The sequence below is a fragment of the Lathyrus oleraceus genome, chromosome 5 (assembly GCF_024323335.1).
Source record: "Lathyrus oleraceus cultivar Zhongwan6 chromosome 5, CAAS_Psat_ZW6_1.0, whole genome shotgun sequence".
Lineage (NCBI taxonomy): Eukaryota > Viridiplantae > Streptophyta > Magnoliopsida > Fabales > Fabaceae > Lathyrus > Lathyrus oleraceus.
This window is the reverse complement of record NC_066583.1, coordinates 150885602-150909769: the sequence shown is the minus strand read 5'-3', so window position 1 is coordinate 150909769 and position 24168 is coordinate 150885602. Positions and strand designations below refer to the sequence as shown.

The 24168-nt window shown below is 38.6% G+C and overlaps 1 non-coding gene across 1 annotated transcript; it reads right to left on the bottom strand.

The window, feature by feature from the left end:
* Window positions 1-973: 973 nt before the first annotated feature.
* On the bottom strand, window positions 974-1080 carry LOC127088717 (small nucleolar RNA R71). Its single transcript, XR_007790541.1, has one exon. It is a non-coding gene; the product is annotated as a small nucleolar RNA R71 (small nucleolar RNA).
* Between the last annotated feature and the right edge of the window lie 23088 nt (window positions 1081-24168).

The following is a 24168-nucleotide window of genomic DNA, read 5'->3' as shown; positions in this document are numbered from 1 at the left end:
GTCTTATTTCTTAAAAATAAGTTTACTACTTTAGCGTTCTGTGCACCTTTTAATAGTGACAATAAAAGGCCTTGATTTAAGGGTAAACTCGGTTCTGAATACGCGAAAGCGACAGTTCCTGTTAAATGGATTCTTTTGAAGAGTAGAAAATAATGCCTCATAAGTAGTTCTATTTAGACAATCAAAACATCACTTAACTGACATGATATACATTCAAACCTGCCTTTATCTGCACTGCATTTATTATTTACCGTTATTTTGCAATATCAATATCTCTTTTGTATCGCCTTAGATAAACATCATAATGATAGTAATCAATAGATTGACGATTTGGTCTCTGTGGGATCGATATTCTTTTATATTACTCTAACGCGATTCGTGCACTTTCGAATTCACCAATCAAGTTTTTGGCACCGTTGTCGGGGACCAACTTCGTCAAATTTCGTACCCTGTTGTTACACCGTCTAGACTAAGGCATTATTAGCCGGTAAATGCGAAGAACCCGTAGTACCGTAAATTTAGTAGATCCTTTAGCGAAACCCAGACATTACACTCGTACACGCCTCTTACTCATCCGAATTAAGAAACATATGGCCGAGAATCGCGATCGGAGACCTCTTAAGGAATTTGCCCAACCCTCTGACGAGGAACCTAGTTCGAGTATAGTAACCCCCCTTATTCCTGCTAACAATTTCGAACTAAAATCGTCCTTGTTGCAATTAGTGCAACAAAACCAATTCGCGGGTCTCGCTACTGAGAACCCAAATCAACATTTAAAAGTTTTTATCCAACTATTCGACACCTTTAAATCCAACGGTGCTTCACCTGATGCAATCCGTTTGAGATTATTTCCTTTCTCCCCCAGGGATAGAGCACGTTCATGGTTAGATTCACTTCTAGCTAATTCAATAACTACCTGGGAAGACCTTAGGAGAGTATTCCTTGCTAGATATTTCCCCCTAGTAAGATTGTTGTTCTTCAAAACCAAATAACTAGATTTACCCAAAACTAAGGAGAATCACTTTTTGAAGCTTGGGAGAGATATAAAGAGCTATTAAGAGTTTGTCCACACCATGGCCTAGAACAATGGTTGATCGTTCAAACCTTATACAATGGACTCCATTGTAACACCAAGATGAGCATCGACGCTGCCGCAGGTGGCGCGCTGATGAACAAACATTACCCTGAAGCTTGTGACCGAATTGAGGATATGGCCCAAAACCATTACCAATGGGGAAATGAATGAGCATCAATAGAGAAAAAGGAGACCCAAGGTGGAATACATGAGGTAACCTCTCTAGACATGATGTAGGCGAAAATGGACGCTTTACCCCTTAAGATAGAACATATGTCTACAAACACTCACACCGCAACAATAACCTTTTGAATGACCTGAACACCGACCAAGTGAATTACGCCCAGGGTAACCCATTTTCAAACACTTACAACCCTGGATGGAAGAATCATCCGAATTTTTCCTATAAAAACCAGAACCCTATCAAAAATTTTGCACCTCAAAGACCACAAGGTTATCAAGCCCAAAAACCAAATCAACCTATGTAAGTTGTGCCTCAGAAGTCTAACCTTGAGAAGATCATGGAGAGCTTTATATCAGGCCAGACTCAACAAAACAAAGAATTCCTAAACCAGAACATTCACGTAAACAAACTGATAACACAATTAGGAACCAAGGTTGATCAGATAATCACTCATAACAAGATGCTTGAAACCCAGATTTCACAAGTAGCACAAAACCAAGCCCCACAAACTACACCTGGAGGAAAATTCCCTGGACAACCTCAACCAAACCCTCGAGGGCAAGCTAACGCTATCTCGTTACGAAGTGGGACCGCCTACGAAGGGCCTCATAACCCAGCGATGAGCGAGTCCAAAACATCTAAAGAAAAAATCCCTACCAACCAAGAAGAGGAACCAGTAGAACTTGAAAAACAAACCGACCAAGAAGGAGAAGCCAAGGATAAAACTTACAAATCACCACCCCCGTACAAACCACCAATCCCATATCCGCAAAGACTTAAACAAACCAAAATTAATAACCAATACCAAAAATTTATAAGAGTAATAGAGAAGCTTCATGTAGAGATTCCTTTCACCGAAGCTATCACCCAAATTCCGTCTTACGCCAAATTTCTCAAAGACATCATAACCAACAAGCATAGGCTTGACGATCCAAAACCCTTGGAATGCAACTTTATATAGAGGATAAACTCGCTAAGAAGGAGAAAGACCCCAATATTTTTTCTATACCTTGCATTTTAGGGAGTCATGTGATTGACAAAGCTTTCCTAAACTTAGGTGCTAGTGTGAGTTTAATGCTCTTAGCTGTGTGTAAAAGGTTAAACCTAGGAGAATTATAACCAACTAAGATGTCCCTCCAATTAGCCGATAGGTCTGTTAAGTATCCTGTAGGCATTTTAGAAGACATCCCAGTTAGGATCGATTAACTTTATATCCTAACAGACTTTGTGGTCATGGATATCAAGGAAGACGACGATATCCTTATCCTTTTAGGTAGACCATTCTTATCAACAGCCGAAGCTATAATAGATGTTAAAATAGGAAAATTAACCTTCGAAGTAGGGGATGAAAATATCGAGTTCATTCTTTCAAAATTCCTGATGCCACCAATCCTAGGAGACACATGTTATGCGATCGATATCATAGATGAGTGCATAAGAGAATTTAATTGAGAAAAACCCGTGATCGAACCATTTTCAAACCCGAATGAAAAGGATGACGAGCTAGAGGAAACGGAACCTCACACTAACAAATGTTTGGATCCTACTCCAGACCTTTCACCAAATTCTCAAAAACCAGCTCAAGAACTTAAGGAACTATCCAAGAACCTAAGATATGAGTTTTTGGATAAAGAAATGAACCATACAATAATAGTTAGTGCCACCTTAAACCAAGATGAGACAAACCGACTCTTGAATGTTTTAAGAAGATACCCCTCTGCCTTAGGGTACAACATCTCTAATTTAAAAGGTATAAGCCCATCCGTGTGTATGCACAGGATCTCGCTAGAGGAAGATTCAAAACCTTCCAGAGAACATCAAAGAAGAATCAACCCTGTTATGAGCGAGGTGGTAAAGAAGGAAGTCCTTAAACTGCTGGAAGATGGTATAATCTATCAGATCTCTAATAGTAAATGGGTAAGTCCTGTACATGTGGTGCCCAAAAAGGGAGGCATCACAGTCGTGCAGAACGAGAAAGGCGAGCATGTAGCTAAACGTATAGAAGGCGGATGGCGTATGTGAATAGATTATAGGAAGCTCAATAAGGCAACTAGGAAAGACCCTTTCCCCCTTCCATTCATAGATCAAATACTTTTATTATCTGCATGGATATTCTGGATTTTTCCAAATACCCATACACCTCGAGGATCAAGAGAAAACAAACTTTACCTGTCCTTACAGAACGTTTGCTTACAGACGAATATCGTTTGGACTCTGTAATGCGCCAGCTACTTTCCAATGTTGTATGATGTCAATCTTTGCAGATTATCTCGACGGAATTATGGAAGTATTCATAGACGATTTCTCGGTGTGTGGGTTCGACTTTGAGAATTGCCTCATTAACCTTGAGAAAATCCTAGAGAGATGCGTAGAAGTTAACCTTGTGTTAAACTAGGAGAAGTGCCACTTTATGGTCAAATAAGGCATAGTGTTAGGACATATAATATCTGAGAGAGGCATTGAGGTCGACAAAGAAAAGATAGAAGTTATAGAGAATCTTAACCCTCCTAAGACAGTTAGAGAAGTCCGTAGTTTCCTTGGACATGCCGGTTTCTACCGACGCTTCATCAAAGATTTCTCAAAAATAACAAAACCCCTGACCGACCTTCTGATGAAAGACATTGGATTCATTTTCAATGAAAAATGTATCGAAGCCTTTAACCGTTTAAAACAAGCATTAATTTTAGCACCCATTTTACAACCTCCGGATTGGACTAAACCCTTCGAAATAATGTGTGATGCTAGTGATTTCGCTATAGGAGTTGTTTTAGGGAAAAGAAGAGATAAGAAACTACATGTAATATATTACGCTAGTAGAACCCTAGATGCCACTCAATTAAATTATACAACAACAGAGAAGGAACTCCTAGCTGTAGTTTTCGCAATCGATAAATTTAGGTCTTATCTTGTAGGATCTAAGATTATAGTCTATACAGACCATGCAGCTATCCGTTACCTTCTAAGCAAAAAGGATGCAAAACCTAGATTACTCAGGTGGATCCTTTTGCTACAAGAATTCGACTTAGATATTAGAGACAAAAAAGGAACAGAAAATGTAGTTGCTGACCATCTTTCCAGATTAGAGCATTTGAAGCCAGACCATTTACCTATAAATGATGACTTCACCTATGACAGATTGATAGCTAAGTTAGATATCGTTCCCCTTGAACCTGATAGAGACAACCTTGGGACAATTTCAGAAATTAGCAGAGTCCCATGGTACGCTGATTTTGTGAACTATCTAGCCACTGATATCATACCACCTGACCTCAACTATCAACAGAAGAAGAAGTTCTTTAAAGATATAAGACATTTCTATTGGGACGAACCACTCCTTTTCAAAAGAGGAACAAATAATATATTTCAACGTTGCGTCCCGGAAGAAGAAGTCAGAAACATCATAGAGCATTGTCACTCTTCGCCCTATGGTGGTCATTCAAGCACATCCAAGACATACGCTAAGATCCTTCAAGTTGGTCTTTATTGGCCAACATTATGGCGTGATGTCCATACTTATATTGTCCAATGTGACTGGTGCTAGCATGCTGGAAACATCTCAAGACGTGACGAAATTCCTTTGAAGAACATCCTAGAAGTAGAACTATTTGACGTTTGGGGTATTGATTTCATGGGACCTTTTCCATCTTCGATGGGAAACAAGTATATTTTGGTAGTCGTTGACTATGTGTCCAAGTGGATAGAAGCTATAGCCGCACCCACCAACGACACAAGAGTAGTCATTAAGATGTTCAAGAATAATATTTTTCCCAGATTTGGAGTACCACGACTTGTCATAAGTGATGGTGGATCACATCTTATATCCAGGATATTTGATAAGCTCATAAGAAAATATGGAGTAAAACACAGAGTAGAAACACCATATCACCCCCAGACTAATGGTCAAGTGGAAGTCTCTAACAGAGAAATTAAGCAGATCTTGGAGAAAACTATTTCAATATCCAGAAAAGATTGATCTAAAAAGCTAACAGAAGCACTGTGGGCTTACAGAACTGCTTACAAAACCCCTATTGGAACTACACCATACCAGTTGGTCTACGGGAAGTCATGCCACTTACCTTTTGAACTCAAGCACAAGGCATATTGGGGCATCAAGACCCTGAATTTGGATTACCTAGCATCTGGCAAGAAGCGAATCCTTAATATCCACAAATTGGAGGAACTCCACCAGAACGCTTATGAGAATGCCGTTATATACAAATAAAGAACCAAAGCTTGGCATGACAAAAGGATTGTGAAAAAGGAATTTAATATAAGCGACTCTGTTCTCCTCTTCAATTCGAGATTACGACTTTTTCCAGGTAAGCTGCGTTCGAGATGGACAGGCCCCTTTGAGGTTTCCAAAATCCTAAAATCAGGAGCAGTTGAAATCCGGAACAATTCATGTAATCTGTTTGTGGTAAATGGACAAAGACTGAAGCAATATCAAGGAGGTGACATCCCCACAGAATACTCTGATCAAACTCTGATCGACCCTCCAGTTCCTACCTCTAACATATAAAGTTTGAATCGTCAAGCTAACGACTTTAAACAAGCGCTGCATGGGAGGCAACCCATGATCTATTTTCCTTTACTTTACTTTTACTATTTCAATTTATATTTTTATTTGTTTTATATATATATGTATATCTATGTGGAGACTAACAGTTATAATATTTGCGATTTCAGGTGTCCTCTGTTTCTAATCTAACTTTTCAGGATGGAAAATTGCGACATTATGCCAATAATCTTTCGTGAACCAGTTCAGGAGCAACACTACACCATGCTTTCCCAGCGTCCAATGCTACCCACCAGATATCCCGACTCGAGCTGCATGGAGGCATTAGGCATTGAGCCTAGTGTCAGGCATTTGTGCAATCAGCTGCAATGGGATGAATATACTAGTGCGATGCATGTGACTTACAGGAACCTGACTTTGGAGTTCTTGAGCTCGATGGCCTACGAGCCCTGTGTTGGTCACGCTAGTGATGGTGGATACATCAATTTCAGGTTGTTTGGGGCAGAATACACCTTCAACCACAAGCATTTTAGTGACTTACTTGGATTTCAGACTGCTTATGATGCTTCATCCGAGCTCCCCATGAGATATTTCCTGAGCTGAGACGTGGAGAAGTTTTGGAGTGACATTACGTGTGGAGGTAGCCCTGACCCTTCCATCCAAATCTCCAACAATATTCATAACCCTGCTTTTAGATACTTTCAGATGATCATTGCCCACACCTTCCTGGGGAAGAGTGACCTTGATACACATGTGAGTGCTGAAGAGATCTTCTTCATGTACAATACCACTCAGTCACGCCCAGTAGATTGCTGAGCTTTCCTGATCGAGAGTCTATATCTTAATGCTCGCTCTGCTGTGAGCCTTATACACGTTGGAAGCATGGTGACTTATATAGCCTCAGCCATGGGACTTGATAGAAGACTATTTCACCCGACGCCTTACTGCAGCTACACCTTGATGGATATTGACTTCTGTCTGAACCGTGTCCTCATGAGGAGATCTTCTTTCCAACCGGATCAATACGGGCTCTTAATCGAGGGTGAGATTATTCACTACTTCACTTTACCGGACCCTCAGGTAACTTGTGTTATTGATCAGGTCAACTGGGCCTACACCATAGAAGGGTCGGGAGACACAGTAGACGAGCCAAAAATCGCACCTATCAGAATCAAAGTCTGCACCAATAATCCAAACCTCCAGAGTCCAAGCATGCAGTCTGAACTGGTTAAGCTTCGTATGGAGATAGCCTAGCTTCGCCAGGAGCTTGCTGACGTTACTTTACAGGTCGAAGTATCAGTCGCCTCACATGACACTGAAACTGATATGCTGAATGATGAAATCGCCGACCTCCGACGCCAGATCGCAGAGCTTCGAGGATACAAAGTCGAGGAGACTCCAATATACCCTGAGCATTGATGCCATCACCAACCAAGAGATGCCGTTTGATTTTCCTATTTTCTCGTTATTTATTATTTATGCTTATTTTTATTGTTTCCTTTGACATTATGCTTGCTCTTTCTAAGATCTCTAGACCCATGATTTATTATTAACTCTTCACACACACACACACAAATATATATATATATATATATATATATATATATATATATATATATATTATGTTTTTATGTCCATTTTATTTTATTTTATCTTAATTCATTTCACTATTTTATTTTATTTTATTTTGTTTTGTCAAACTTAAACAAAAAAAATAGCATACCATAGAAACCTATGTGCACCCCCCTTCTTGCAAAAATGAAGACAAAAGTTGAGGCCCAAGAAGCAAATCCGGCCCAACCAATTTCGAAGACATGGCGGGCGCCATAAGCATCATGGCGGGCGCCATGATGTCTGAACCTTTAACGTGATAGAATCCCTAATTTCACCATTTTCACCTTCTTCAACCTCTCCAAACCCATTTTCTCCTCCTCCCAACTCCACCAAAGTTCACGAAAAATCCCAACTTTCTCATTTTAACTCCAAGCCATTACCATTTCCAAACTTCACTCAACCATCTCTCCACCAAACACCCACTAAAACTCCATTTTTCACTTCCTTTCCATAAATACCCATTTTTCTCTTCAATCACCATTAATGGCCGAAATGGAGTTCAACAACATCATTCTTCATAGAGAAAAGCCCGGAGAGCGATAAAACAAGATTTTACAAAAACTACAATCTCGAGAAATCCTCGCTATCAGGTATGTAGACAAAGATTGGTTGTACACGTTAGGGACATACCATAGTGTTTTCCACATGCTTGATACTTTAGGATTACACGATATTTTTGCTAGTAAAACGCCCACCTATGATAGGCTAACTAGGGAACTTTTGAGTTCCCTAATTTACACTATTTACCCTGGCACTGCTAGCACGGTAGGTACAATTTGTTTTATAATGTTTAATGTGGAATACGAGTACACTACCGATGCCTTAGTGAGTTTGCTAGGAATTCCTTACGGTGAGGGTGCTATCTGTGAGACGCCCTTAGATGCTGAATGGGCACTCGAAGCATTTACTTTTTGGAATAGATTATCAAATGTGATTGTCACTTCCTTTGAAGGAATTTTGGCTTCTAATATTCATAACCCGACCATACGTATTTTTCGATACCTCTTGGCATGTACTATATTTGGTCAGGAGAATTCTAACAAAGTAAATGCCCGAGAATTGCTATTTTTACAGGGTTGCCTCACTAATCGCAGGATCAATCCTGTTCCTTTTATGTTGGCCCATATGTCTTCCATTCTTAAAAAGGGAGGAACCATCTCTTTCAGTGGTTTGATTACTTCCATTGCTAGAGTGTTAAATCTCAACGCTGAGTTAGCCACCTTGGAACCACTCCCTCACCGCACCATTAACCTAAATTTTTTGAAAGATATGAAATTATGCAAGGTGCGGCGAGCAGGTGGTTTTCACCTCATGATCCATGGTGTAGCTATACCCAGTGTTGTTTTACCTTGCTCTCGGCGTACAGATGTGCGACATGCAAGGAACTGAACGTATGATCTTGATGCTCCATCCTTTACCGGTCCTTTGCCATCTAACGTTCCTATGGATGATGAGAAAGGGACCGATGATGAGTATGACTAGCGCGACCAGTCACCTGCTCATGATATTCCTACTGTATCACCTGCACACACTGCACCTTCTTCCTCTGACCATTTTGCAGGTACCACTCCCGGTTTTTACATCACCGAAGAGATGTGGCGCGAGCACCTGGCTCGTGAGGAAAGGCGTGACACCCTTCTGAATACCATAAACCAATAACTGACAGATAATATGAGTTTTGGGGTAGCTTCCCAACAGCGTAGTGAGCAAGCACATCGGACTATCACTGAGTCCTTACTTGCGATCACTAATGAGAAGCATCGCCAGCGACAGGCTAATGAGTGTCACTTCGCACTTATCGAGGCCACCCAAGGGTCTCTTTTAGGTCGCTCTCAGCAGTTGCAGGAAGGACTTGGAACTCGTAGCAGATGTCGTCGACCCAGGCATCCTGACCAGGGCGGTGACGGTGATGGTACCGGTGATCACCCCTAGATCTCTCTCTCTCTCTCTCTCTCTCTCTCTCTCTCTGTCTCTCTCTCTCTCTCTCTCTCTCTCTCTCTCTCTCTCTCTCTCTCTCTCTCTCTCTCTCTCTCTCTCTCTCTCTCTCTTCCAGGTTACTCCTACCCTATCTCATATAGAAACATTGAGGACAATGTTCGGTTTAAGTGCGGGAGGAGATTTTTATCGCTTTTTATCGCTTCCTTTATTTTTATCGCTTTTTATCGATTTCCTTTATTTTTAGTATGTTTTGTGTCTCTTAGTTGTTTGCTTTTCCTTTCAATAAAATAACATGTGTTTGACGAGTCATCTATGTAGTGTATCCGTATTTCTCCCATTTCTTCAACCTTACCAAAAACTTTTTTGAGCAAAGAAATTAGTGCATCTTAAATATTCAGGCTATAAGACAAGTTTATAACGGGATGTAAAAGACTTCGGAAAACTTTTTCTAAAAATTGGTATTGTCTTAACACCGTAGGCTTCATGATTATAAGAGTCGATCCTGATACCCCATATGTTGTGGCCCCAATTTTTGTTCCAAATAAGTCCTTAAGTAGTTTATCCTTGCAGTCAGCTCCGGCTTAAGCATGCTCTACGTAGGGGACCAGTGAAAATAAGTGAATGATCACAAAAATTCCTGCTTTGCCCTCAAGTCATATGAGAATCCGGGCTAGGTGACTCTCGCACGGTCATTTAACCCAGCAAAATAAAGACATATGCGAAACATGCAGAAGAAAAAAAATATATATATATATATATATATATATATATAATATATATATATATATATATATATATATATATATATATATATATATGCCTATTGTTGGTTGGTTCAGAGGTATCTGGTGCTGAACTTGGTAGGGTGGATTACGATCCAATCCCCCACAACTGCAAATTGGGTTAAATAAAGGGGTTATACCAACTTATGTACCAGAGCCCCATGCTTAGAAAAAAAAATAATAAGCCCATTTGTTGGTTGGTTCAGAGGTATCTGGTGCTGAACTTGGTAGGGTGGATTACGATTCAATCCCCCACAACTGCAAATTGGGTTAAATAAAGGGGTTACACCAACTTATGTACCAGAGCCCCATGCTTAAAATAATAATCACTAACCGGTCACTTTACTATGAGTTTGTACGGATAACGGACTTAATGTGATTGCACCTGAATGAAAAGGACTTTAAGAAAACGAAAAGAAGGCCTAGGTATGGTGGGGTAATGTGGATTGATTTGTATAGGAACGAAGCCTATGACCGCAATTGCGGGAAGTGTCACTACAATATCCATAGTTCGATTCTTTAGTACCTATTGATACATTCCTTGAATGAATTTATAAGTCTTTTTGCCTTGAATTAACTCTAGTTGATACTATTTTTCTTGCCTAAACTATAAAGAGTTTTGCTTGAGGACAAGCAAAGGTTTAAGTGTGGGAGAATTTGATCACACTGAATCACACCGTGTTTTTGACTCAGATTTCACATGTTTATTAGGACTTTATTATCATTTTGTTTGTATTATTCTCTCTTTTATGTTGTTTTCAGATATTTAGCTCTTTCGGGACCCTTTTAGAAGAAACGAAGCAAAAAGACCTAAAATTAGGGTTTTTCGGAAAATATTGTACACATGGCGCTGCACATGGCGGCCGCCATAGGAGAAGCCATGACTCATCAGTCCTTAACCAGGAGGTAACCGCCACGTTCCCATGATCTTTCCCATTTCCCCACATGGCGGGCGCCATGAAGGGATGGCGGGTGCCACCTTTGCAAATCACGTTTCCACTAAGGAGAAGTTGGAGGCATCATGGTCTTTGCAAGCTGCTAAAATCCTCTATAAATAGTTCTTTCCATTTCATTTTCAAATCATCCAACCTAGTTTACAACACTAAGGCTATATTCTTCATCTGTAAAAGCGGTAATCCGTCACATCGGGGGGTTATCGCACCTTAGTGAGATTGAATTGGGTCACTCCGAGTTGGTGTCGTCTTTATCTTTAGAGTCAGAGGTTTATTTTCCTTGTACCAGATTTAAAGCCTCCGTTTGGAGCAGGTTCTTATTTATCGCGTTTATTTATTTATTTACTTGCCTCACTTTATTTTATTTTTTACCTGTCTATGCTTTTATTTATTTATTTACTTGCCTCGCTTTATTTTATTTATTTACCTGCCTACGCTTTACTTTATTTAATTTCTGTGTACTCTTTACTTTATTTAAATTCTATCTATGCTTTATTTTATTTAATTTATTTCTACGCTTTATTTTATTTATTTTACGCGCTTTACTCGTTCTTTACGCCTCACAGTCTAAAACAACTTTTCATCATGATCAATATCGTTGTGATTGTTGGTATTACCATGTCTGGCTAAATCTTTTAAAGGTTCGAACGTAAGGATCACAATTAAAGAGATGTTTCACATATTGAATCTGTAGAAATACTTTAAAGGTTGTTTTGATTTTTAACTTGAGTTTTCTGAAACAAACTTGGTTAGTTTTAACTATTCAAGGAGTGCGAAAGCAACCTGGCTTAGTTAACTTGGAATTTTTATCACTTTAAGGAAAAATGATTTTTGAAACTATTTTCGGACGCGTTGATAGATCTAAAATCAGGAAACTCCTTGGGTAAAACTTTCCAAATCAAAATCACTTTTCAACTAAGTTTACAAGTCTTATTTCTTAAAAATAAGTTTACTACTTTAGCGTTTTGCGCACTTTTTATAAGTGACAATAAAAGGCCTTAATTTAAGGGTAAACTCGGTTCTGAATACGCGAAAGCGACAGTTCCTGTTAAATGGATTTTTTTCAAGAGTACAAAATATTTCCTCAAAAGTAGTTCTATTTAGGCAATCGAAACATCACTTAACTGACGTGATATACATTCAAACCTGTCTTTATCTGCACTGCATTTATTATTTACCGTTATTTCTCAACATCAATATCTCTTTTATACCGCCTTAGGTAAACATCGTAACAATAGTAATCGATAGATTGGCGATTTGGACTCTGTGGGATCGATATTCTTTTATATTACTCTGACGCGAGACATGCACTTGCGAATTCACCGATCATCTATGCACAGATCTTCCGTCTCTATCCATAGTACCAGAAAGTAACGTCCCAAGATCTCACCCAAAACCAGAGCAGGATGCCTGCTCTGATACCAATTGAAATTTTGGTATCAGATATGAGATGTCGAAGGTAATGTCACGACATTAATATCTGAACAACAAATGAAATATAAACAGAGAAACAATTGAACAAGCGACACAAGCAATTGTTAACCCAGTTCGGTGCAAACTCACCTATGTCTGGGGGCTACCAAGCCAGGAAGGAAATCCACTAAACAGAATTAGTTCAAAGACTCTCAGTAAACAACTTCAAGTTACAATCTTTTCACCTAATCTCTACCCGTGTGACTTCTATCTAATAACTATTAGATATGAGACCCTACTTACTCCCCCTCAATCACAACAGTGATACTAGAACAAATACAAAAAGAAAGAAGACACACTTCAAGGACACATACTTGATCTTGCTTAAAAGCTTCAACCAAGTAAATAAATACACTCTTACTTCAAAGCTTATAGTGGACAAATTACAACACAAAACTCAGTCCAATTCATACATCAACAAGATGAATGAATGACTCACAATTCACAAGATCACACAAGACTAAAACCCTAAAACTCTCTCACTTCATCGTTCGTTTCTTGTGTGTCTAAAACAGGTTTTACATGGCCTTTAAATAGAAGCTTTTTGAATAGGCCTGGGCTGCATGAAACCCTAATTCTAGTCTGGGTGTGGCTCTCGTGACAACCCAACGCGTGAAACGCAGGTGTACACGGCTATCCATGAATCTATCCTATGTGTATACTAAGCTCGGGTATAAAGCTTCACTCATGTAGCATCAACCCCAACCTAACAATATCATATATGGATATCCAGTATGATAGAGTATCCAAAATGTAAGACAATAAAAAAATGATGAATAATATACAACAAGTAAAGCATAAAGATAAACACCTAAAACAGGCAAATAAAACAACCAAATCTAGGCTCGACTCCTTTTAGCGACTAGGAAATACTTCAATTAGTAGAGTATCCCCAACAGAGTCGCCAGCTGAAGCTAGCGAAAATATACCTGAACGCATCGCACGCTCGAACATACAATAGAGTCTCCATCAAACTTTATTTATTCCCAAAGGAAATGGAAAACATCAATAAAGCCCAGAGAAAAAGAATCTGAGTAAGGAAGTCGGTTATGCAAGGGGAATGTATTAACACCTCTTACATCCGTTGTACTCAACGGGAACCGTTTTGATCGTTCTTTACTTGAATGGGTGTTATATCTAATGTTTACTCATGAAAGAATAAGGGAAAAAGAAGAGAATAGATAAAGTGTTCGGAGAGGATTAGGGTCCTCATGCCTACGTATCCTTATAGTGCAATAAGGAATTCAAAACTCAGTAGTTCATAGAACTAATTGTGGGAGGTGAAAATAATTGTGATAAAGGTATGGTCTGAACCAAAGGATTATATTGTTTGACTCCAATCAGGATGAAAACTGAACCCAAGAGTAATGGTGGCATTAACCAATATGTGAGTAGCCTGAAGCATTCACCAATATATGGTACGACCGAAAACAAAGAGAATTAAGTGTTTAGTTTCACAACACAAACATGTCTAGTTTCATAAGGTAACATAAGATGGAGCTCAAAGAGATAGTGTATTTGACTCAAAAATATAACAGTACATCAGATGGAGTATTTCACAAGTGGGACTTTGATTAGGTCGTCCTAAAAGGTTGTGCATGGAATCCCAGGAAAATGATATTTGATCTCAAAAGGATGGTATTTATTGATGAATGAAGAATGAAGGATTAATAAATAAGGTAGCTCGACGAGAATCTCAATTTTTGTGCCTACGCATTCCCATTGTACAATGAGAAAGTCAGAGCTTTCGTAGTTCAGCCCACTAGGGATGACAACAAGATAAGGCAAGAGAAAATGCTAATGAAAGATGGAATATGAAGAAGACTTGGCAGTTATTAGATATGAACCACTCTAAATTCTATGAGTAAATATGAATACAATGACCAAATGGATCATTCGTCCCGTACCCAAAGATATTCAGAATGAGTTAATATAATTCTCCACTCTCATTCATTCTTTACTACTTAAGGCTCATGGCATGTGATTCTCATCATTACTTTCAAGTTGTTGAAGGAGAATCTTTGTTACTCCAAAAATCAAAGAGAATAGTGAAGAATTGAGAGAGAATCAAAGAGATGAAGTTTATGGAAAATTACCTTCGAGGGAGATTGAAACTTCCTTGATCTTGCTTCCAGTTGGCCTTGGCTTGACTTCAGATGCTTGCAGGAAGTGAATTGGATCCAGGAAGGGCTTGGATTCTTAGAGTTTCAACCTCAAAACTGAAGTGAAATTGAAACTCGATTTTCAATTGAAAACCTTCAAGTTTATCCTCTAATGGTGAGGGTTATGATTACAGGATCAAAGCTTGGACAGGGTGTCCCCAATTCTGAGCATGGGGGGTCTTATTTATAGGCTATGAATTTGCTTTCCACACACTTTATTCAAAATGCCAAAAATATAAATCTCACTTACATGGATGCATGGGCATGTGATAGGCCCATACAATGATGCCAAATGATCCATAATTATGTGTTATCCAACCTGAAATGATGTCACATAGCCATGCATAAAGGAAATGAATGTTGACCATAAATCTTACCAAATGGAACTTTGTGAAGAACTCATGCACAAGTCCCTCTATTCATGGATAAATGAGGAGATCTTGGACTTTTTGGAAAGGTGAGATCAAGGGGAACAACTTTCATGTTGAACACTTTTCCATTTGAAGCTTGGATCGTGATGAATTTTGAGGTGGAAGTTTGGAAAATCAAACATAAATGAAAATTTTCTAAGTACCAAGCCAAATGTTCACTTCTTCCACCTTTAATCACTTTTTCTATGGGCTTCAAATGGAAAACATTCCTTCATCAAAGTTGTATATCTTTCAAACCTATTAAATTTGATCACAATGCTCCTAGAAGGCTCCTAAGCCTAATGCAATGGCTAGATGAAGATGATAAAAAGCATGGCAATGGTCCACAAAGTTCGTAATCATCATATATGTCTCCCAAGTATCTCAATTTTCCAATTTGATCAAGATAACCCAAAAGGCTTGAAGATTGTTTCCCAAGGAAACCCTAATTTCACTATGCTTTGATAGTGGCTTGCCCATGAAGCAATCTCAACCTCATATCAAATTTAATCAAGGGAAGTTATTTCATTTATCATTTCATGCATATATGAGCCTATTTGAGGCCCCTCAATCATTTATTCACCAAGATTGGAAGTTTGACTTTGAAAAATTGACCAGTCAAGTCATCTGATTAAGCTGAGGATTCATGAGCTATAACTTTTTATGTGTTTGTCAAATGAAGATTACCCCAAGATACAAACTTTTCCTAATAACCATATGAACAACTTTCATGTTCATCAAAAGTCCATTTGAAGCTTGGAAGGTCATCATTAATTTCAAAACATTATAGGTCATTTTGACTAAAACCCTAAATTTGGGTCAACTTGCCAAGGGCATGACTTTCTCAATTTTTATGATTTTGAGGTGGGAAAAAAGTAATTGGAAAGCTTGAGATATCTACTTCAAATGTTATGTTGGAAATAATTTCATAATCCTAAAGGAAATACATGTTCCATTGCAAAAGATTATAGGTCATCCTTGACCTAACTCATTGAATTTGAAAAAGTACCCAACTTCAAATGCCTATAACTTTATCATAGAATATACAAATGATGCAAACTTTGAGTCTAAATTGAATTTATTGAAAATATATACAACTTTGGTGTTGGATATGTTTTCCTTTGATGCTTGTATCATGAGGACAGAGGGGTTTGATCAAGCTTACTTTTGGTTAACTTTTTCAAAATGATTTGAACATGTTTTACACTTGAACTTTCCAAGCCAGTTTTGATCAATTTTCACATGTCAACTAGTTTTTTGCCCAACATGACTTTTGTTTTTTATTTTAAAATCTTTCCAACCATTACTTGCAATAGTTATTTGGATCTACCATTTGGGAGATTCGAATTTCTTTTCATTTATGTGCATTCTTGATATTTTATGTTAAAACTTGAAATGAAAGCTTCTTCCATTCCATGTGCACGACCACATGCTTTCCATATGATCTCAGCAAGCTTCTTCAGCCATTCATGGGCCTCTCCCACGTCCACAAAGGCCCATGCATTCAAAATTACAAATCCCATGCACATGAGCAAAGTGTGAATTCAGATGCATTCACCTATAAATAAGGGCCTCCTCTCCCTCATTTGATAACCTTTTGGAGATCCCACATACTGCAGAACTGAAACCATAACCCTCACCAAAGAAATCATTCACCATTTTTCAGTATTTTCGAGCTTGAAATTCAGCATCATTAGTTGAGTTTCAAAGCCAGATTCCTTGGCCAATCATCTCCCCTACATTCAGAGATCAAAGAGGAGCAAAAAGCTTGAAGAATTCGTGGCCAGAACTCACCATTTTTGAAGGTATAAGCTCAACCTGTTTAGATCTAAAACTCATAATTCAAAGTAATATTCTTGTGTTTTTGTGGTTCTCGGAAGTCCACATACTTGAGGCAAGTTGTTAGTGCATTCAATTTTCCATTTCCAGAACAATCCGTGTGGACACCATGATTTTCTCCTTCATCTTTCTCTCAATGTAGGAAGAATGAGAGGAATCTAATGGTACAATGATGATCTTCATCACACGAGCTTCATTTCCATGCCTTTGTTTTTCATTTTTGATAAGATTCATTTTCCCGCAAATCTGGCCGGAGTTTGTGTGGTTGATCAGAGAAGATGGTGGTTTCCACCATCCCAACCACGTGTTCTGATCCCAGCCTTTGGATCTCTCTCTCTCTCTCTCTCTCTCTCTCTCTCATGATCTAATCTCATGCGTCCATTTTAATTACCTGTTTTAATTCACTATGTTTCGCTATTGACTTGAGTCCATCGTGTATCCTCAGATCCAGACCATGTATCATTGCCACGTCAATTAATGAATTGGATCCGGTGGCTCAGAATTTTTCGTTTTATTTCATTTTCCTTTTATTTTCTTTTAATTCACTTCATTTTCAATAATTCATAAAAAAATCATATGAGGTCAGAAAAATATGAGACCAACTCTAAAAATTTTCTTGAACAATCTAGTTTCATATTATGATTTTTAATTATTTTTGTGACTTCATTTGATATTTTTCATGAATTACTTGGTTTTTAATGATTTTAATTCATTTTAAAATGCCTTCTGACTTTTAAAAAATACAAAAATATTTTCATAGCATCTATGAATCATGATAAGTCAATGAAAAATAGTCTCAACAATTTCTTGTTTGTTTTGAGATTATTTGAGATTTTAATTCATATTATGCTATTTTTTGGTTGTTTTTAATTGATTTTAATTACTTTTTGATTTTAAAAATTTGTGAGAAAATTAGTCAAAGTTTGTTTGACTATGTTGAACCTATGAAAAATTAATTGGACTTTTTGAAGTTGCTTTGAATTGAATTTGAGGTTCAAATTTGTTTATTTATTTTTTATTTGTATTTTCTTTTAATTCAAAAAAATACCAAAAAAATATTGTTGACTTCTTGACTTGTTATATTGATTCTTCTTCTATTTAGTGTTGATCAAGGTTGAATTGATTCAACTTTGATCAAATTCCTTGGATCTTGTGGTTTGAAAATCCTTAAGGATCATCACCTAGAAAGATGAATGAATTTCATCAAGGATGAGTTATCCTTTGATCAATTGGGATTGGTTGTTGACTTCGTACCCCCTCCCTTTCATCTTCATCCTTTTCTTTCTCTCAATGGCCAATGAGTTAAAGTCTTGAAGTTGGTCTTGACAAATAGGAGTTTAATCTTCTTTGATCCAAACCAAGCTCAACTTGATCCATGATCAAGTGAGTTATTTTGTGTCAAAGATAGGTTACTTCTTGGTCAAGAAAATAACCAAAAGTCAATACAAGACCCTTCCCCTTTTGTTTGGCATGACAAGTTTATGGAGCTTGGCTTACTAGTCATGACCTCTAACTTGTGTTCTTTGCCTATATTCTTATTGACCGGCCTCAGATAGGTGTGGCTACTACATTAGTCCACTTACGATTGCTTAACATAACGCTATGTTGTCTTATGACAAGCTAACATAACTCTACTAACTACTAACTACTAAGTTTAATTTGAGCTTTTAAATTCTTGTCATTTACTTTTAATGTCATTTATTTCTTGCTCATTATTCATCTTGACTTTTATTTTTCTCACTGGAGCACATATTTTATGTTTATGTCATTTTTCTTTTGCTCATTTGAGCCCATTATTGTATATAAATATATTCCTATTTTATGTGGTTTTGTGTTTATTTTGATGTGAACCAAAAATACAAAAGGAGAAAGAACTTAGAATTAGGATTCACCCATGCTTAAAGGAGTTCAAGAGCAACTAGGCATCATACCTTTAGAATGCAAAAATGTGTTGAAGAGCAACTAGGTCTCATGCCTTTAGAATGCTAAAATTCAAAGTTGACCTCAAAGGACTTCTCCTCAAACTTATTCTTTGTCCATTCCCTTTATTCTGTTGTGAGCTTTTTGATGTGTCCTTTTGTGTGATAGGAACCTCATCTTAAGATTGTGAAAAGAGGACCATTGTCATGAGTAGTCAACTTAAGAGCCAAGCCAAATGGAGATCCTAGGAGCTTGAATTCAAATTATTGAATGCTTGTTTTGTGTGCTAAATCCAAAGGAAATGAGAATCTTGAGTTATATCTATGACTCCAAGAAAAGGAACTCCAAGTGTTATCTTTCCCCTCTTATCTTCATATGCTTTAGGAATAGCCCTTCTCTCTTCTCCTCCCTCTAACCAAGCTAAAAATCATTTTCAAAACCTTGACTTTATTTCAAATTAGAAACCTAGGCCTTAGGCCTTTGAATTTTCAAAACTTTTTTCATAAATACTCATTGTAAATAAACTTTAATCAAACTTTGACCTCATTTTGTAAATAAATTTAACTTGTAAATATAACCCATTTCAAGTTGTTTTGTGGTTCCAATGGCCACTTGTTAAACTCTTTTCAAAAACATTAGTCATAGGTTTGAATTATCATAGTGGTTGATGTAAATATCACCTCATCCTTAGTGTTGGATTATAAGCCTTCCATGCTTATTATATGGTTAACCCCTCACTAGAATGTTGAAGCCTTCCTCACATGGTGGATTGTTGGTTTAGGTTGAGTTTTCTCCCTTTGATAACAAAAGACCTTAAGGCTTTTTATTAAAATCAATTCACCAATCTTTGAAATTTTTACCACGAACTACGAGGTTTTGATCCTCCTTGGTGATGGTATGTAGGCAATGGGTTCATCCATTCAAACAACAAAATTTGTAAATATAATCTATTCTCTTCTCATCCCTCCAATCTTACATAAATCTTTTTACAAATACCAACCTACAACACATATTTGAAAAAAGGATTCCTTTAGAGTACTAAGGATGTTTTGGGTGTGTAAAACCTTCCCATTTCATAACCAACCCCCTTACCCAGATCTCTGACATTTTTATTAGTTTTTGATTTGAAAAACTTCTTACTTGGCTTTTGTTTGCTTTTTAGCCTTTCCTTTGGATAAATAAAAGTGCGGTGGCGACTCGAATTGTATGTTGACTTTTGGTTTAGTCAATAATCCTAAAGGTAGCGAAAACCCTGCTACAGAAAAGTGGCGACTCTGCTGGGGATCAAGCCTTATAGCCCCGGGGGTTTAGCCTACTTTTTGCTTGTATGTGTTGTATGTTTATATTTGTTTGAGGCATATTTTTGTGCAAATTTGGGATGAATGTATTGTTTGTAATGTATGAATTGCTTGATATATTAATTGCTTGTATTCTTGGTGGTTTCTTGTGAGATGAGTTCTATACCCGAACTCGAGTGCACTTATGATAAGATAATGGCATAGTCTTGTTGACTTGTGTGGAGTTAGTCCTTAACAAGTTAACTTGCAAGTCCATTCACTTGGTGGAGGTCTTGTTGGGATCACTATTGTCACACGAGTAGTCGTGGTTAGGCATTACTCTTTCTAATAAGAACCCTAGAAACCAAGGACCTTAGATACCTAGCCTATCTTGGCCTATTTTAGGACGTAGTGTGGATGTCGTTCAAGTGTAAGACTTGATACGATTGTTATGCAATACTACACTCATAAGAGTCCCTCTTGAGAATATTTTTGGAGAACAAGTAGTCGTTTTATCCGATAATATTCGAAAGATGGGATGATGATTATGGGAACCTTTTAGAACATGATTGTCAGGTTTAACCATAGTACACTCCCGTTGGGTGGTTCTTAACCGAGACTCCATGCTCGTGACTCACAACAAACCTGTGATTCGCGGTCGATCCATTCTCGTAAATCTTCAAAATCAATGGTACTTGGGTGTTGATAAGGTGTAAACCATAATCCACCAAAATGGATGATTGATATTGACGATGACTTGAGCCATCCCGTGACCTTTGTGTGGTGTGACATGCTTGATCCTTGAGTGTGTTTGTTGCATCCATGCATCCATGCATTCATCCGCATTCATGTCATCAACAATAAGATTTTTACAAGGAACTTAAAAGGTCTATTTGCAAATTTTCAGACATGGATAAGCAAAGAAGGAATACGAAGAAGTACAGTTTGAGACAACCCAACTTGAGAGAGTTAAGGTGTGTGACACCTTATGTATTAGAGCCATTGGAGTTCAAAGCTCGCCATGGGAAGATTCTAGCTATTCTCTCTACCAAGGTGGAGGAGGGTCTGATGAGTGTGTTGGTGCAGTTCTACGATCCTCTGTATCGGTGCTTCACTTTTTCGGATTTCCCGCTTTTGCCTATGTTGGAGGAGTACGCTTATCATGTGGGTATACCTATTCTTGACCGATTGTCGTTAAGTGGTTTGGAGAAGATTCTGTCTTGTCAAGAGATTGCTGACATGCTTCACATGGAGGTATCCGACATTGTTGCCAATATGACTACCAAGGGTGGAATTCAAGGTCTCCCGTCTGATTTTCTGATTGCCAAAGCTACTTTGTTTGGGAAGGCCATGAGTAAGGAAGCTTTTGAAGCCATATTTGTACTCCTCATCTATGGGCTAGTGTTATTTCCCAACATCGACAACTTCGTGGATGTGAACGCTATTAGGATTTTCTCTTCTCTTAATCTCGTTCCGACTCTGTTGGGTGACACTTATTTCTCTTTGCATATGAGAAATGCAAAGGGTGGTGGTTCCATTGTATGTTGTCTTCCTCTGTTGCACAAGTGGTTTATTTCGCACTTGCCTCAGACGCTTGCCTTCAAGGAGAACAAGGGATGTCTACGGTGGTCTACGAGACTTATGTCTCTCACTAATGACGATATCTCTTGGTATAATCGTGTTTATGATGGCATTAAGATTATTGATTCTTGTGGTGAGTTCTCCAATGTACCTCTTCTTGGTACATGTGGTGGAATTAACTACAACCCTGCTTTGGCTCTCCGTCAGCTTGGGTTCCCCTTAAAGAATAAACATAACAACATTTCGTTGGAAGGATTATTCTTTCAAGAGGGTAAAGATCCCCATTACCTGAAGGATAGGATGGTCCGCGCCTGGCGCAAGGTTCATAGGAAAGGGAGGAATGAGCTTGGTCCGAGGAATTGTGTTGCTTTGCTGCCTTACACCTCTTGGGTAAGGAAGAGAGCCCTCGAATACCGCATGTCGTATGAGTATCTGAGACCTACCACTATGGTTATGGTTGGGCCTTCAATCCTCCCTAATCAAGGAGTAAAGGAGTTGAGAGACGAAGACTCTTCGCATGCTTGGGTTTGTGAGCGTGAGGAGCTTCTTCAGCAACTCAAGGATGAGGATGCAATGATCGAGTTTCTAGAGCATCAGGTTATTGATGAGCCCGATGATGTGGTTACTTGTCTCCTACCTCACTCGTCTAGGTTTTGGAAGAAGAGATACGATCAACTCGCCAAGGAGAAGGCCGACATGGAAGCAGCTTATGAGAGAGAGGTGAAAAGGCTTCATGCGACGTATCTTTCGATCTCGAAGGCTTTGGACGATTGCTTCTAGGGCTCCATAGGATGTTTATTATCCTTTTCTCTTGTATTGTATTTGGTTACCGAGACTGTACTACTTCTTTGGTGTAAAAAGTTTCCAAATATTATATTGCTATGAGTATTCCATATATGTCTTTAAAAAGTTCAATATTTTCAAAACATTTGTAGATAGATCTTTATAAAGTTCCTCTGATAAAAAACAAATCATATGCACGAGCATTGCATGCATCATATGCATAAGCAAGTTTTGGTTCTGAGCTCTTGATACAGTGGTCTAACTCTTTGCTCTTCATTTATTTTGAAGACAAGCTGACACATCTGTACCACAATCGCGCAAACGGCAAAGCGATGGTCGAACAACTAGGGAACGAGAACAGAGAGCTCAAAGAAGAAGTCAGCCGGCTATCTGCTCTAGTGGAGTCTCTGCTCCAAGCTCAAAAGCAAGTTGTAAATGTGCAAGCGTCTGTGTCCAATCAAGCGCCTGAAGTAGCTCTTATCTCTATACCAGTCCCTGCTATGGGATCAGCCAATGTCATGCCTTCGGATTACCCTTGGGGAATGCCCCATAATTTCATGCCCGAAGGACATCATCCGCAAGTGCAAGCTCAGCCGGCATCTAGCCCGATCCCTGTGGTGCCACCTCCGTTGGTTAATTATGTTCCTACTCCAGCTCCCATTCCTCAAGTCCATGTTGACGAGACTATCTATCACTCTGAGGCCTTTGAGAACCAGTATGTGTATGATAAATTAGACGAGATGAGAGACCAGTTCTCTGACTTGAGGAAGGAAATGAAGGCCCTTCGAGGGAAAGACTTATTTGGGAAGAGCGCCTCTGAGCTCTGTTTGGTCCCAAATGTAACGATTCCGGTGAAGTTCAAGGTCCTTGACTTTGAAAAATACAAGGGGAATAGCTGTCCGCTCAGCCATTTGGTCATGTATGCTAGAAAAATGTCTACGCATACCGTTAATGATCAACTGCTCATCCATTATTTTCAAGACAGCCTGTCTGGCGCTGCCTTGAAATGGTATATGGGTCTTTACTGTGGCTCTGTGCGCACTTTCAATGACCTCGGTGAGGCTTTTGCAAGGCAGTATAAGTACAACATGGACATGGCTCCGGACAGAGATCAACTGAGGATGATGTCCCAAAAAGATAAGGAAACCTTCAAGGAGTATTCCCAAAGGTGGAGAGAATTGGTAGCTCAGATATTGCCACCATTGGAGGAGAAGGAGATGACAAAGATCTTTTTGAAGACTTTGAGCTCTTTCTATTATGAACGTATGATTTCTAGTGCCTCCTCGGACTTTACCGAAATGGTAAATATGGGTATGAGGCTAGAAGAGGGAGTCCGTGAAGGACGTCTGTCCCGTGATGATAATTCTTCGGCAAAGAAATATGGAGGATTTTCCAGAAAGAAGGAAGGGGAGACTCATGTTGTTTCTTCCCATAGTAAAATAAGGCCCTCTGTGAGGAGGAAGGAAGTTCGATCGGTCGTCAACCAACACCAGGTGGCTCATATAGCACCTGCTTTCAGAGAAGCTCAACAACCACAACTATAATCTCGTCAACAACAACAGGCTTACCAGCCTCGCAATAACAACAACGACACCAGCAATTATGAGAGGAAGAGGGTGACTTTTGACCCGATTCCTATGACCTACGTTGAACTTTACCTT